The sequence below is a fragment of the Marmota flaviventris genome, chromosome 18, assembly GCF_047511675.1.
Source record: "Marmota flaviventris isolate mMarFla1 chromosome 18, mMarFla1.hap1, whole genome shotgun sequence".
In the NCBI taxonomy this organism is placed as follows: domain Eukaryota; kingdom Metazoa; phylum Chordata; class Mammalia; order Rodentia; family Sciuridae; genus Marmota; species Marmota flaviventris.
Genome location: NC_092515.1, coordinates 49,406,336 through 49,421,687, shown reverse-complemented (window position 1 = coordinate 49,421,687; position 15,352 = coordinate 49,406,336). Strand labels below are relative to the sequence as shown.

At 45.9% G+C, this 15,352-nt stretch overlaps 1 protein-coding gene across 3 annotated transcripts in view; it reads right to left on the bottom strand.

The window, feature by feature from the left end:
• Positions 1–15,352, bottom strand: part of Zfhx3 (zinc finger homeobox 3) — a 241,717-nt gene that overhangs the window by 224,874 nt on the left and 1,491 nt on the right. For 2 of the 3 annotated variants that reach the window (XR_011705362.1, XM_027933041.2), the window contains exon 1: positions 6,036–6,356. The exons of the other annotated variant lie outside the window; for it this stretch is intronic. The gene's annotated coding sequence lies outside the window, so the exon portion shown is untranslated. Of the gene's footprint in view, positions 1–6,035; positions 6,357–15,352 lie in introns of those variants that run through there. 3 annotated transcript variants of the gene reach the window in all.

Here is a 15,352-nt window from a genome sequence, read left to right as displayed (position 1 = left end):
AAAGATACCCATGAGCATTGATGTACTCTTTGAAAAAGGCATGGGGCGATTTTCAACTGTCTTTCTTTGCTGGGAACTACATTTTAAAAGTGAATACAGTACTACGTTGTGAAAGAATGAGCCATGTAGGCCCATGCACACAGACAGGTGCCCAGCCTGAAAGTCCTCCTGAATGCCTGGCCATATAGTTCCAGACCACATAAAGTGACACCCTTGGAGACCCCGGCAGAACAGAGATGGTATTTTAAAAGCCGTCACTTTAGGAGTGACATCAGCCTCCTGACACCCAAGCTGAAATCCAGGGGCCTCTCTGCTTTACGTGTCCAAAAGTTGACTCGACATTTTAACAAGGATGCAGATATTCCACAGAGAGTGGAGCCGCTACAGGGAAATCAGAAACCACTCCCCCACCAGCCAAATGTACATTAAGAACCAAGGCCCTGAGCCAAAGAGCATTTTAGGAAACGGGTCCTGGATTGGTGGAAGACACTTGTATTGTTTCTTGAGCAGTTAAGAAAAACTGTTTAAAAAAAAAAAAAGTTGCTGAGAGGCAGAAAAAAAAGCAACCCACATGCTCTTCCACGTATTTCCACTGGACAAAGTTGTCAGGAAGAGAAAAGTTGTCCAAAATAGGCCACTCAGAGACCGTCAGTGTGGGAAGCAAGTAAGTTCATCTCTACACATATATTCTTTTTATAGACTTACAGATTCTTGAGGAAAAGAGCTTTTTAGACACTGAAGGGAGACTTCTATATTTGAACAGGTTCTTATAGGACTGTGGTGGGGGTGGGGGTGGGGGCTGCAGGGCTGACATCAAATACCTAATTAAGCCCCTTGGTCTTTTCTACACTCAGCTGATCTCACTCCACTTGGACCAGAAGGTTCAAATGAGAAGACACGGGGTCACCTCTGAACTGGAAATGTCAATGCTGAAATGCAGCGTCTAGGACAGACACTTGTACAGGGGACGGTTTGTCCAAAATCTAAATCAGCTAATACCTTGAGAAGAATTTGTCCACAGTCACCTTCCTGGATGGGGTCAGCAACTATCAAGAAATAAGCAAAACTCGTCTTCCTCCCTGCAGGAAAGCAGTTCAGGCCTTAAGAAGAATCCTTCCTACCCATTAAGAAGCCTATACATCCCCCCTCCCAGCCTGCCTGTCCCCAGTACAGTCAACCCTGCAAAGCCCCCAGGTACTCTACTCTTTAACACCCCTCCCTGGCTCCCAGTGTACAAAGAGCAGTCACCAACTCCTATCTCCAGAAGCATGGGGGCAGGGGTCTCATTCCCAGATCAAAGGTTTGTGGCCGAAATCACTTTCAGGACAGTGCGTGAAATCAGCAGCAGATGAAAATTCCACCGTCTTTTCACACAGCCCAGCGGAGCCAGTCTGCCCGGTTCCAGCCTGAGTCCCCTTGCAGATGACTGAAGATACTTCACAAGTTCCTAACTGTTGCCCCCAAAGACCTAGCTCAGATTAAGTTCAAGCTAAACATTCAAGAGAGCCTTTAGGGCTACAGTGGGATTCACTTCCTCCCCCAAATTAAGCAGAACAGGAGGGGAGAGGGACCCCTGCTCTTCTCCATCTTCACAGAGAGTGGCTTTGCCAGGGGGATTGGGACTGAAGCGATCTTCAGTCCTGAATCCGAAACAGCCACAAGGAGCAAGAGGAGGCAGGGCAGCCCCACCTGCCTCCCTTCCCTGGAAGCCTTAGACCTGACTCCAGGGGGGTGGAGAGGATGGAAAAATCTTAGAGACAGTACATGTGTTAATACCAAAGTTCAAAGAGTGGGCAGCTGAGCCACCTAAGGCCTCCCCCAGTACAGGCCCCTCTGGAGAGGTACACACCAAGCCTCCCCCAAACACACTAATCCTTCTGTTGACAAGCCCACATGGAAAGGGAGAAGGGCTTGCCCAAAAGACAGGTACAGCCCAGGCATTTCCCAAAGGGGCCCTGCTTGGGGTTAAAACCAACAAAACAGAAGTCCTGCTAAGAAATGGAGCCCAATTTACCCCTGGGCAAACTTTCTACATCTCCTTTCCTGTTTTTATTTGCATGCTTAGCCTTACAAAAGCAAGAAAACTCTAGGAATTAAGGGTGAAAGAAAGGCAGACACATCAAAGAAAAAAGACCTCAAATGTTACAAATAAGTAGCCAAGGCAACTTCCTTGGGCAAAGAACTCTCTAGAAACACACCTGTCATGGCTAGACTACTACTGGCTTGCTCTTACTACCCTGTCCCCTGAACCAAAGAATAAAAATCAGAAAGAAAAAAAAAAATCCAGTTGTGTTTCTGCTTCTGAAACATCAGCACAATGCTGCTGTCAATCATAGCTAAGCCTTGCTTTCCTTCAGTCCCAAGTTCCTATCTATATAGGAGTCATTTACCATATTAGCCAAAAAAAAAAAAAAAAATTTTTTTTTTTAAGCCCTCTAACATCTGATTGTCACTTCCCACATGTTCAAAGAGAACAGTCTGGCAGCCAACTTTAAATCATATAGAAAACAAATCCGACAGTTGTTGATTTGGTAGTTTTTCTCCTTAATCTGGATTTTGAAAGCGGCTTGCCAATGAGCCAAGATTTCTGCCCGGGTCTCTCCCTCGGGGCAGTTTGATGCAATCTTAGCTTCTGTGTGTTTGTTTCTCAATTTGAGTGGCCCAAGGACGCAGGACACTGTGCTTTTGGACAAAATAAGCGCCCTTAGGATCTGATTAAAACTAGCTCCTGCAAAGGAATTCCCTTTCCTGGATTCTATTAGAACTGGTTTTCCATTTCCCCAACCACAGTCTTTAACTCAGGCAGAGGATAGTGATTCTAAGCTATGCTGTGATTTCTAACAATAACCATTACACCAAATTCTCATCCCAGAGCATTTGGATAACCCTATGAAGTTCACTGTAATGGAATCTGCCTTCCTGTTGTGTTTTTATGGTAACGCCCCCATCCTGGTTAATTACACCAGCCTTGGGAACCAGAGCAGGCCAACAGGCCCAAACATTGCAGAAATAGGCCAGGCTAACTGCATGCGACCATTTTAATAGCAATTGAAAGTATAAACCACAGCACGTATTGTACCTCTTGAGGTGGCTGTTGTTGAGCATCAGGTGCATCGTCCCTATAGAGCTGGCAAGCATTGGGGTGGAGCTTGCTGGAGCTGCTTCAGGCCAGGATCACCACTGCCCACCCCCCCAAGTCAAGGCTAGATCCCTTGGGTTGAAAAGCAAACTAGTTACTCTTCAAAGGTGCCTATAAAGACAACTCACTTTCTTTGCCATCAAGTAATAGGAGCAATACCCCATACTTTTATAAAAAGTTGCTTAGCCACTTTAAATGTTTGTTTTTAAGGTGATACTTTTGCAACTTTGTAATAAAAATGATTTCCTAAGTAAAAGTCTGCTTTGGGCCCTCAAGCATTTCTAGGTTCTTACACTAACACTTCAGAAGCCCCAAAGCCCTAAGATACACTAAAAAGGAACACCACCACATGGTGACAATAAAGACATGTTTCCCGAACGCCACATGTGACCAGCACTAAAAAATCTAAACCAAATCACCACCAGCCCCAGATGATACTTTCCCAGCAGTCTGCAATCACAGATTTATTCTAATGAACTACCCACCTTTGGGTCACCCAAGGTGCACCCACCCTGTCCCGAGTGCACCTAGGAGCTATCATTTAACGTCATAATGATGAAAACTGAAATCTTGTTTATTTTAGCTCCTTGCCACCGGGCAGTCCAATTGGCACTGAGTTTACACAGCAGTTAAATACAATCCCAAAGCTGCAAGAAGTCAGGCACTTCGCTGCCGGGTTGGGATGCCTGCTGGGAGTACCATTTTATTTGGGCCCCCTTCCACCCTCCCCAAGTATTCATTTGAGCAAATAAAAGACAGAAGGAAAGAAATCAAAATTAAAGTTTCAGGTGGTTGCAGAAGCAGCTAAGGTTTATTTTGTCCTGGAATAGTTAGCAAGTGTTTCTCAGTGGCTCCCTGTCAATCAAAACTGTCTTCAGGAGAAATGGAAAACAGTAGCTCTATCCCAAAGAAAGTGTAGCCATTTAGGGGAATAAAAGAGTTGGGAAAGGGAAATGACCCATGTCATAAAGACAGAAGGTCTCCAAGTCACTTACTTTCTTGCAATTCCAAAAGGACTGTTTTTTAAAGTAGAAAAATGCTTGCTTCTGCCTCTGCCCCATGTTGTTAAATAACACTTGTGAAATTAAATAAAAGACCAAGTGTGACCCCAGCCCACTCTGAGGCACTTTACTTGCTTTCTGAAAACTATGCTGGAAACCAAATGCAGGTAATTTCCTTAGTCCTATAATTTAAGCAAGGCAGAGAGGGAAAGTTGCTCTTGGCCTTCATGGCTACACATCCTCTGAAAGGGCGCCTTCAGGGTCCCCTTGAAACAGAACGAACACAAATACAGATGTGCAAACACCCAAGTATGTACCTCTCTCCAAAGACCCCATTCTCAAAACCCTCAAATGATTGAGAACCATGGTCTCCTGATTCCCCTCACACCCTACCTCTGTTCCCGGTTTCTCACGTGTGGGTAACAAGAAGATTCAGAATCTCAGGCGGCCAGTGGCTGTTCTGATAACGAGAAACAGGCCCACGTTCCCAGCCGCAGCCTTTCTCGATCAGGTTACCTTGGAAGGTGTATGTTTTCCTATCAAATGCAGGCTCCAGTCTCAGCCACAGCTCCTGGGCTTCCCCCTCCAGCCCAGCCCACTAGAACTCGTGATTTTTAGGGTTTCCCTTGAAACCTATCCAGAAACCACAGTCATTAAAAGAACATGAAGGTTTGACACCTCCTGAATTTAGGAATGAGGGGACTCCGGGGGCCAACTCTACAAACTTGCACCTGCTGCTTGATGGCAAAGAAACAAGAGTTTCCCCAGCTAGGGTGAGCTTTAAATTATACTCTATTTATTTAGTGGCTTGTCTCCAAGGATCTCAAAGCATGAGATGAAATAAGATGACGTGTAACTTTCTCACTATCTACCTTCAAGGCTTAAGTTTGCTTTCCTTGCTTTGCTTTGATGTGTTTCCCTGTGCAGGCCCCAGCCTGAAGGACAGGCCTTCCCTCTGAGCCCAGGTGGGGCTTCAGTCCTCTCTGAGGCTGTCAGTGGCTTTTAGAGAGTCTCCACGGCCTGTTAAATGACACAAATGGAGGGTGGGGAGAGGGATGACCCTCCTGGATTCACCTGTTCATGGGTGTCCTTTAAACCAGTTTAACACACTGTATAGGCAATTCCCTCTCGGGATGCACCATGCACAGGGTTGGGGGTCTTTGATCTCCAGGTGCTTCCCCATCCTAAATAGGTATATCCAAAGCAGAAAGGACCATTTTCTAGAAGGCTCATTTCCCTGAGTCTACGAACACTACTTTTGGGGGTTTTTTTCTGACACCGACCTAAACTTGGGCATTCCTCTTCCTCTAACAGGACAAAAATCTTAGCTCTCCCTTCACACACACACACCCTCCCCCAAGAAATAAATGCTGCTCTGGTTTTTCCAGAGTGAGAACAAACTAAAATTAGAGGGTGGACAAGATGATCTCCAAAGGTGCCCTCCAGCTCAGACACTCTGATTCCCCCTTTAATTACTCCACAACAGGCACATTCTTCACATTGTTTCAAACTGACCAGCGACTTCTCTGGGGCTGAAAGGGGTGCATTTTTAGGCAAAGGAACCCAAACTTCTAAATGGCACCAGCAGCACAATTATTTCAGAAGGAAGGAACTAATCCCAAAGCAGAATAAAGAGACTGAGAGGCAGGGGAGGGAAGAGGGGAGGGAGGGAGGGAGAGAGGAAGGACAGCACTCTGTGCCCAGTAGAATTTAGACGCTCCCACCCCAGGTAGGTTACAACTGGAGTCTAGGAGTTCAAGTGCATCCAGCCTGCCCTTCCCCCACATGCCCCAAGAGAATGGGAAGTTCAGCCAAGACTCGCGGCACCTGCCTGCAGCGCTAGGCCGGCTGCGCGAACCCACGGGCAGGCGGCGGGGGAGGGCGGCGGCACTCACCTGGCACACAAAGCCTCCGCACACCTCCGGAGGGAGGAGGCACTCGCAGGTCCGGGGGCCGCGCCGCTGTGCGCGACAATGGGAAATTCCAGCGGCACCGGAGCCCCGAACTTACCCACCCCAGGAGGCATTCTCCCCACCTCCCGCTGGCCCCGGGGCTCCGAGGTGGCGCTGGCTAGGAGCAGGGGCGCCGCAGGCAGGGGAGGGGGGCTCATGGTGGCTGCCGGGCTGGCGGCGGCCGGTGCCCGGGAGGGAGGTCCCCGGGGCGCGGCGGGGATTCACCCACGGGGCGCGGCGCTCGCGTCCCCGTCCCCGGCCTGCCCGCCGCCTCCGCGCTGCCCGCCCGCCCGGAATCGCTTTATGTAAATGAAGCTCAACTCGCAGTTTGCAGCGCTCACCGCCCGGGGAAGGGGGGCGGGCGGGGCGGGGGGCCTTCGGGGATCCACATTACACAGCAACAAAGCGGAAGGTTAATTTGAAACTCACAGCCCCGCCGCTGCCAGGCTCCCCGGGCAAAGCCTGACATCTACAGTCCTGCCGGACGCAGGCCGGGCTGCTTGCGGTGGCCGCGCCCGCCTGCTGGGACCCGGGGACACACACAGGCGCTGGAGGCCCGGGCTGTCGGCCGCGCTCGCTCCGGGCTCCGGCCTCAGGGCAGGCCGGGGCGCACCCGCTCCTCGCCTGGGGACAGGGGCTCTGGTGGCTCGGCCTGCGCTGCCCCGGGAACCAGCCCGGCGGGAACAAAGCCCCGTCCTCCCGGAGGCACTGACCCCTCGCTCGTCAAAAGTCAGGGGCCGGCCTGGAATCGGACGAGAAGAAAGGGACGTGCCCTCGGCCACAAAAAGCAGCCTGGGGCCTCCGAACCGAAGCCATCGGTCTCTGGGCCCTGTCCACGTCAGAGCCAGGCCACTCTAGCATGGGGACATTAGCCAATGTGGACAGGAATTTATTTGAAACACACACACCCATCCTATTAACTGCTTTACAGAACACTTCTGTTTTTCAGCTGCAGAAACTTATAAAAACATCCCTGGCTCTCCATTGAGAGTTTAAGGATAGTTTTTGAACCGCAAGGAGAAAAGAAAACGAGAGTGCTAGGAAAAGAGGAAGAAAAGAAGTGACAAGAAAAAGGAGCTGCAGTTGACCATTACATGCTTTAAGGAGACTCCCCTTATAAAGCCATGTTATTTCAGAGACAGCAGAGATCATGCCCTTCCCAGGGAGATTTTGCCACCAGGGTCAAAGTTAATGCAGACATCCCAGTTGGTCAAAGCAACTGCTGGACACTTTTCTATCTCCCCAAAGTCACCTTTTCCATTCTGATATACAAAGGCAGCTCTACAGAAATCTCCACCGGAAGTCCCCTATCCTCCCCATCAGAATCCCACCCTCCGTCTGCATCCACTCTGGATTCTCTCAGCACAGAAAAAAGACACCTGCTTTTTCCCTTTCTGAAAACCACCCACCCAGGCTGGCGTCACAGCCTGGAGAGTCTCTTCCTACTGCACAATAATGAACCATGCAAGTGTTAGAAATATAATAAGCTCACCAGGCGAAGAGCAGGATGTATGGAATCGTATTAGCTTTACCCACACACTAACAGGGAGGAAAAGGGATGCTTGTCTGGTGAACACCAAGTCCTTGTGCAGAAGGCATTTTGTGCAACATAATTCAGGTTCAAATTATGTAAATAACCTGTTGGGTAGAGACAACCAACCCCTCTAAGGTTTTAGTCCAGAAGAGAAACTGGAAAAAAAAAAAATTTTTTTTTTTTTTCCTGCTAGGGCCCTGGGAGAAAAAAAGACTGCCTCTAGGGAATCATGTCCGATTAGGGACAAAGGAGGGCACAAGCCAAATTCAGTCACACGTGAGGGAGCAGGGATGGAGTGGGGGAGTGGAGGGCCAAAAAGGAAAGTGGAGGAGGAAGAGGATTTTATAAACCAGAGTATGGTCACTGCAGAGCTGCTTGCAGACCTCAGGCCTAAGAACAGGTGGTGTTTTCAAAACACACTGTTATTTATATGTTAGCCACATGAGTCAGGAACACCTTAAAGAAAACCAATTAATAATTTAATTGAAAAAGTGACTATGAATAATACATGAGGGTGATGATGCTAACAATAACACAAGCAAGGTGGCCCACCTCCCATAGATATCCTGGAAATCTCTTCAGGAAAATCAAGACTGCAGACCCCTGTTCCTCACCTGGAAGCAACCCACAGCCTATCTGATAAATTACAGACAACAAGAACATGTTTATACTCACAGAAAATCTAATTTAGCTATTTGGTCTTAACTTTTATGAATGGGGGACAACCTTGCAATTTGGTGACATCATAAACTTGGTGGGGCCACAGATAAATAACTTCAATAAAATGAAAAATGGAAAACCCAAAGCACAAGGTCTAAGTAATCTGAGAGGATGAGGAGGTACTAGCAGAATCCTGAGGGGACCTGGTCCAATTCTGCCACTGTCCTAGGCTGTGGGTGACCAGCCTCCTGCACCTCAGAGGCCTGATAAACAGAACTAAGAAGGATGCTGGGTCTATTTTCTTTATCTTAATCCTACAACAGCTACACGCATGGTGAGGCCTACTCAAGCCTGCCTTTGTTCCCAGCAAAAATTTGACAGGTAAGCCACAGGCAGGTAATGTACGGCCTCTGTACAATTATAAATGTAAGGGACAGCACAAACCCTGGAATGCTATATCAACTAAAACTTATTTTCATCATTAACAAAAACAAGACATCTTCAGAGGTAATTTGCAACTTTTGCACTGACATGTGGAACCAACGGTTTCTCTGAAATACATGCTGCAGATTCTATCCTCCAAGCTCTGAAAAGCTCAGCTCTTCCCAGGGCAGCTGCCTGATGTTAAACCCACGGCCTACCCAGCAGTGACAGCCTGACATTCTCATCGCTCCATCCTGAACACTGTTGACAAATAAACCCACTCTCAGAAGAGGCAATTCTTCCCTTGCAGTTCTCCATACCCAGTCTTGTCTCATCTGGAAAGCGTAACTGGCAACAGCCAAAAGGATAAATATTTAAAAATAAATCAGGGAATGCTAACCCCTTCCTCCACTCCTCCCCTTACCCATTCTCTAAGCCAGAGGCCTGCCCCCTAATGCTTAGCTGGCTGGCAAATTACAATGATCCAACCCAGCCAAACCTGCTCTCCTCTCCCTCCCTCTCCCCCACCCCATACAAGCTCTCTCTAATGCTGTATCCTTTCACTTCGGCAAAGGTAAATATGATCTCTGAGCGAAGATACAGTGGATGTCAGCATACTGGGCTTTCTTCACAGCACAATTGGGTTTAGGTGGATTTGTGTGTTCTTCCAGATCCTTCTGTTTTTATTAAATTATACATCCACACTGATTTTAAAACTTGTGCTTAAATAATCTGGAGGCTTTAACAAAGAAAATCCTAGCAAAGGGCAAAAAGCCACAAACAAATGTCCCCAAAATAAATGACACATTTGAATTGTACTCCATGGCCTGAGTTCACCCCATCCTTTCGAGGCAGTTTTATTTAAAGGCCTGTACCCACTAGGTGGCCAGGCCCTCCTGGGATGGTACAGAGGGCAAGCTTTCCTCCAAACAGCCCATGCCGGCTCGCCTAGAGAGCCCGTGGAGGCTGGGGCACCAAGGCCTACCACACACATTTGGATTCACATTTCTCTGACACAAATCTCAAGGCCTCTGTGTACCACTGCAGTGCTAATTCCATAGATTAATTTTTACCCCCAAATCATAGGTGGAACATTATCTCCTTTACGTACCCACCCCTTCCCAGCTCAGCCCCTAAATCTGTCAATGATATATACAAAAAAGACACAAATGAGTAACCTTTATTTTTAGAGCTGTGATTCAAGAGTTTGTTCATTTTAAGTCTCAAAGCCCAAGTCTGAAGAAAGCAAAAATACAGAATTTCTCTTAAAACAGCTTTAAATGTTAAGAGCTTACAGACTTGCCCCCTTTTAAAAAAAAAATTAAAATAAAATATTTCTGAAAGGGCAAAGAGAATTTGCCATGCAAGACTTTTATACCCAAGGGGATTCTTACATTTGTGTTTCTAAACCTTGAAATTGAGAATTTTAATGAAAAGGCAGACAGATGCTTAAGGACAGCATCGCAATCAGGGTCCATACATTACAAGAGAGAGTGGTGCTTTGTTTGGGGCCAAGGAAAAAAAGAGGTGAACTCCTATTTTGATCCTGGGCCATCCCCAACTGTCTGACACATCCCTTTACACTGGCCTGATGCAAACCACTGAATTCTTGGAGGGGAAGCAGGTTGGAGGCAGAATAAAGGAAACAGGAAACAGGAGAGGAAAAGAAAGGGGGAGGGGATATTGCCTGTTTACATAAATCCTATTTTTTTTAAATCTTAACACAATATCAATTCCATAGTATATACACCACAGTTCTTCCAGTTACGAGTTTGAACAACCCATTTAATAGTATATCAGACCCAAAACAACCAGGACCAGGTTTTGTTTTAAGGAAGAATTTCATGTAGGTTTGTAATTTTTCTCTATCAAACAGCCGCTTCTAAGTAGAGGCCAGAAAACTAGAAAATAAACAACAAAAAAAGAGATGACCCTGTTCGTGCTTTCCTCCAAATAATTCTAGAATCCCATTTTCTTATCTTTTCATTGTAGTACATTTTTGTTCAAAAATCTGTGCTAATCTGACTTCAGAGCCCAGAGCTGAAATTTCACATATCCTCCAAGTCAGCCAGTGTTTTTAGAATTTGGATTTCTATTGAGGCTGTTCCAATTGCCAGTGAGGCCTACGGTAAAATGTGCTTCATGCTGTTCCGTTTGTCTCTCTGCAGACAAATAGAAACTGTGAAATTTAAAGAATGGATGAAAAAAAAATCTAAAACAAAGAGGTTAAAAAAATAGGACAAATGTTTTTGCTTTTGTGTCTCCCTGGAGCAATTGTTTGGGGAAGTCTGCATTGACAATAACCATGAGAAGGCCATCTAAAGGCGATGCGCTCACAAGGGGACTCCTTGCCTGCTGCCTTTGGTCTGGGAGAAAAAGTACCTTAGCTCCGTTCTCCAGGAACAAAAGGCCAGGGCCACGGAAGGGGGGAGAGGTTACGGGGCTTTCACAGGGAGCCAAGTGTCAATGCTGGTTCATTTTTCACCCGTCTTAGTTGGAAAGCAACTCGGGGAACTTCCTAATGACTGCTTTTCCCTCTCTCCCTATTATTTCTAAACCTAAAAGAACAAAATAAATTTTTTTAAAAAACCTAAAACCCACCATCTTAGTAGAGGAGGGACTTTGGGGCCTAAATAGCTTTTCATCTTTCCTTTGCCCACCCTACCTTTTTTTTTTTTTTTAAAGAAGGGGGTTCTAATCACAGATCACATGGAAATAAGAGACATCGGGCATTACAGTTATTTGTAGTTAACACCAGAATGGCCTTTATATTGTCAAGAAGACAAGGAAGAGGAAAAAGAAAAAGAAATGGTAAAGAACAGGGATAGAAGGTGGTGCTGGGGGGGCTTCAGGGGTAAGGCCTTGAAACAGTTTCTTTTTCTCACAGCATGAAGTCCCTAATGCCAGCTTCGGATTTGCAACTGAATCAAAGTCTCAAAGTCGTCTTTACAAGGTTGGGTTTTTTTTTTTTTTTTTTTTTTTTTTTTTAGGGGGGTGGTCCTGGAGAAGTGGACAATAAGGATGTATTAAAGACAGACAAGGTGTGGCAGGGGTGGGGGGGTGCCACAAAGAAAGGAAGCTGAATCATGCCATGAAAATACCAGGGCAAGAGGACATCCAAGTGTTTAACCAGATTTGAAGCTGAAGCCATCTTCCCCAGCAGGGACAGGTGACCCTCAGCCTTTGAACCTAGACCTGGCAGCTCGGGAGCATACCCCTCTTCCCCAGGCAGCCACAGGCTCTGGCTGAGAAGCAAGGTAGGGGGAGGGACGAGAGGGCCCTGCAAAGAAGCACAATAAACAACTCAAATATGAACGGAAATGACATCAGCAAAGTGAAGGACCTGTTTACTGCAGATCAAAACAAAACAAACTTCCAAACCTTTTGTGTACACAAGATAACTCTATAAAAAGCCTTCCTAAAATGTCAGCAGGGTTGACACATCAGCATCCCAACAAGTAAATAGATGACAGTTACCATGGTGTGGGGGGGGCAAAGGAAAATGGGCATGATGGGAAGAAGATGTGTCTGTGGGTGGGGGGGTCAAACCAGAAGGGGCAAAAAACCCAATTGCTATTTCCCCCCTCTGCTGAGCCTTAATATTTATTGGTGTTTATAATGTAAAAGCCATGCTCTGTGTTTCACTTAATACAAGGCCAGACAGCGCTGTCTAATGAGGCAGCATTACAATCAGCTTGTAATACTGAATTTTTAATGCTGCCAAGGATTCTGTTACATAATAATATGAAAAACAGAAGCTGAAAGTGGGCTCCCAGTGACAGGACCTTTGGAGTGCCACAAGCCTGGACTCCCTCCCCTCCACCCACTCCCACCTTCTGATCTGCAATCAACCCTCCATCCATATGCAGGAGGCCGGTATGGAAACCAAGAGGATTTTAGGAAACCCACACTCATCATCATCATCATTATTATTACTGTTATTATTATTTCTCTAATCCTAAATTTTATTCCCAGAGTTTGAATTTTAGCCTATCTGGGGTTAAAAGTGTAAAATGAAGGGAAGGGGGGACTGACGAGACAAAGAATTCAGGAAGGGGGTGGGGATGGCTTATTTTAAGCAAAACAAGCACTTTGGGGAGAAAATTATAGAAGGAGAGAGAACTAAGGGGTGGGGGGTTGCAGTCTGCCGACCATATTCATAGCTGCCGCACTCAGTTTACATTAGTGTAATTTAAAAGCATATATATAGCTGCCGTTGCTCCTCTCTGTAATACCCCAAGACTGTAAATCTATAACCACTGCAATGATTTAGTGATTAAAAACATGATAACATATTGTGTAACTGCAAACCACAGAACCCCTGCCAACTCTCCTCTCAGATAAAGGGAAAAAAATACAGAAAATGTGTTGCTTGCAGCAATCTTCCTAAATCCAAAAGATTTTAATAAAAGAACCTATACAGTAAATGGATCAGAAAAGGGCCAGTGAATTCTGCGTGAAGCCAGCAAAGGGAAAGGAAAAAAAAAAAGGCAGCTTTATGTGGGATTCTTTTCCTTGTACTAACAAATTAGGACCTAAACATGCCTTTTCTTTTCTCTCTCTCTCTCTTTTTTTAATAGTTTGTTGTAACTGGAATAACTGGTCTTGTGCACTGTCTTGCATATTCAAAGCTGCTTTGTAATCGGATCTGGAGACCCAACCTTATTTGCCTGAACTCAATAGGGGTTTTTCTCCCCCTCCTCCCTTGTTTTGTTTTGGATTCAGTATTGTGGGTTTTCTGTTGTTGCTGAGAGCACGGTCTACGCAGGCAGAGGCTCTGCTGCCTTTAAGCTACTGAGCAAACACCTGAGAGGGGGAGGCACAATTTGTAACATGGCAGGAGGAGCCTAAAATATATATACACACACACACAAAAAAAATAAATAAATAAATAAAATCAAAGCAGCTGTAGGGGTTTTGGCCTCTGAGCAGCTGACCTGACCCTCTTCTGTATATTCTTTTATTTCCCCATTGCAGGATTCCTGCACCTTGGGTCAGATTCGAACTCAATGTGACCCCGAGGAGAAGGCAGTCACAGAGCCCTGGAAAACTGCTCCATATTTAATGGGGGGTTGGGGGGCTAAGTGCATATGCATTCAGGCTCCCCCAGTGTAGACACCCACACAGTGTGTACACACACACATCTGTCAGGACTGTCAGGCCATGAGGCCAGCTCCAGCCCAGCTTTCCCAGCCCATTCCACTGAGAACCTAAACTCTCTTTGCACCCCCCCCCAACAATAAAATCTTCATGCCTACAATTCTACCCATGAACACACACATGGACAGACGAACATGTCTTCAGAGGCTTTATATGTTTAAAAAGTCCACAGATCTGAATCGCCTCCTCTCTGGACCAGAGCAGGGCAGTTTATTCAGAGAAATCAATAGGAAAGAGCATTTGCAAATATTTATATAAGCCCTGTGCGTTTCAGCATTAAGTAATTAAAAACTAAAACCCAGTGAGGGGGAAGGGAGGAGACACACAGAGGAAGGCTGCTGGCCTCCAGTGGGTTTTCCTGCCCACACCTCATCTCCCCAAACCGCAATCCTTTCAAAACTGACTCTGTGTACACTTTTTATCAAATCCTGTTGTGCACCATTGCTAGACTATTTCAAAATCATCTCCAAATATGGATTCACCTACCACCAAGCTTTCAAGAGGAACTGTAACTGTCTATTCTCTCACACACACAGCAACTCTTACTTTTGACATTGCTTCAATCTTGAGTATATTACTCTCTTATATTCCTATCTCTAATTTATTCCGCCAGTAAAAGAAACCTAACATCATAACATGAGAAGAGGGCCTCCGAAGGAGTAATTCAATAAGCAAATTCCCACCCGCCAGAGCCCCAGAATACTTCCCACTCCCCTCCAACTCAGGATACCTACACTTTGGGGGTTCAGCATCCCAAACCCCCTGCATGTGAACAGATATATTCTCTCCCCCCTCTCTCTCTCTCTCTCTCACACACACACACACACACATACACACACACACACAGGGTGGGGGGGGGGACTTGAGCAAGTGAAGGAGTTTTAAAATGAGCTACTATGGAATGGACTTCCCTATATTGTTCCAGAAGGCTGGGCAGTAAATTCTGGTCCTCTAAATCTGCCTCTAAATCTGCTCTGAGAAGCAGAGCAAGGCACTGGAGCACCCACACTACAGATATTGTAGAAATTTACAGTAAATGTAGGTACACGATTGCAGCACACTGCCCTATTGATTATGCAGATTGGGATCAATCTTCTCCCCTCTCCCATTTCCCAAGCTTCTTTCCAAGGACCTCCAAATAAGTTGATTTGTAACTAGCCATTCAACCAAAGTAAGGAGTGAAAAGTAATTTTAAAATATATATAATAAATCCTCAATTGTACCCACTGAAAGAGTTCAAGTCTTTTTTAATTCCAAGCCGAATTTATGTTCTATAATTTGCATTACAGCCAAGCGATCACTGTATGTCATATTCTTCAAAGGTACTTAACAAACCCCCCTTTTAAAAGTCAGTAGAACTGGAGGCCAGAAAAAGGCAATCAGCCTCCTTCTTCCACACAGTCCTTAGATCAAGTTTCAATAATTGAGACCAATAAAAATTGTCATATTTACCCTACTTCAAAGAGACGAGGGGGAAAAGTTA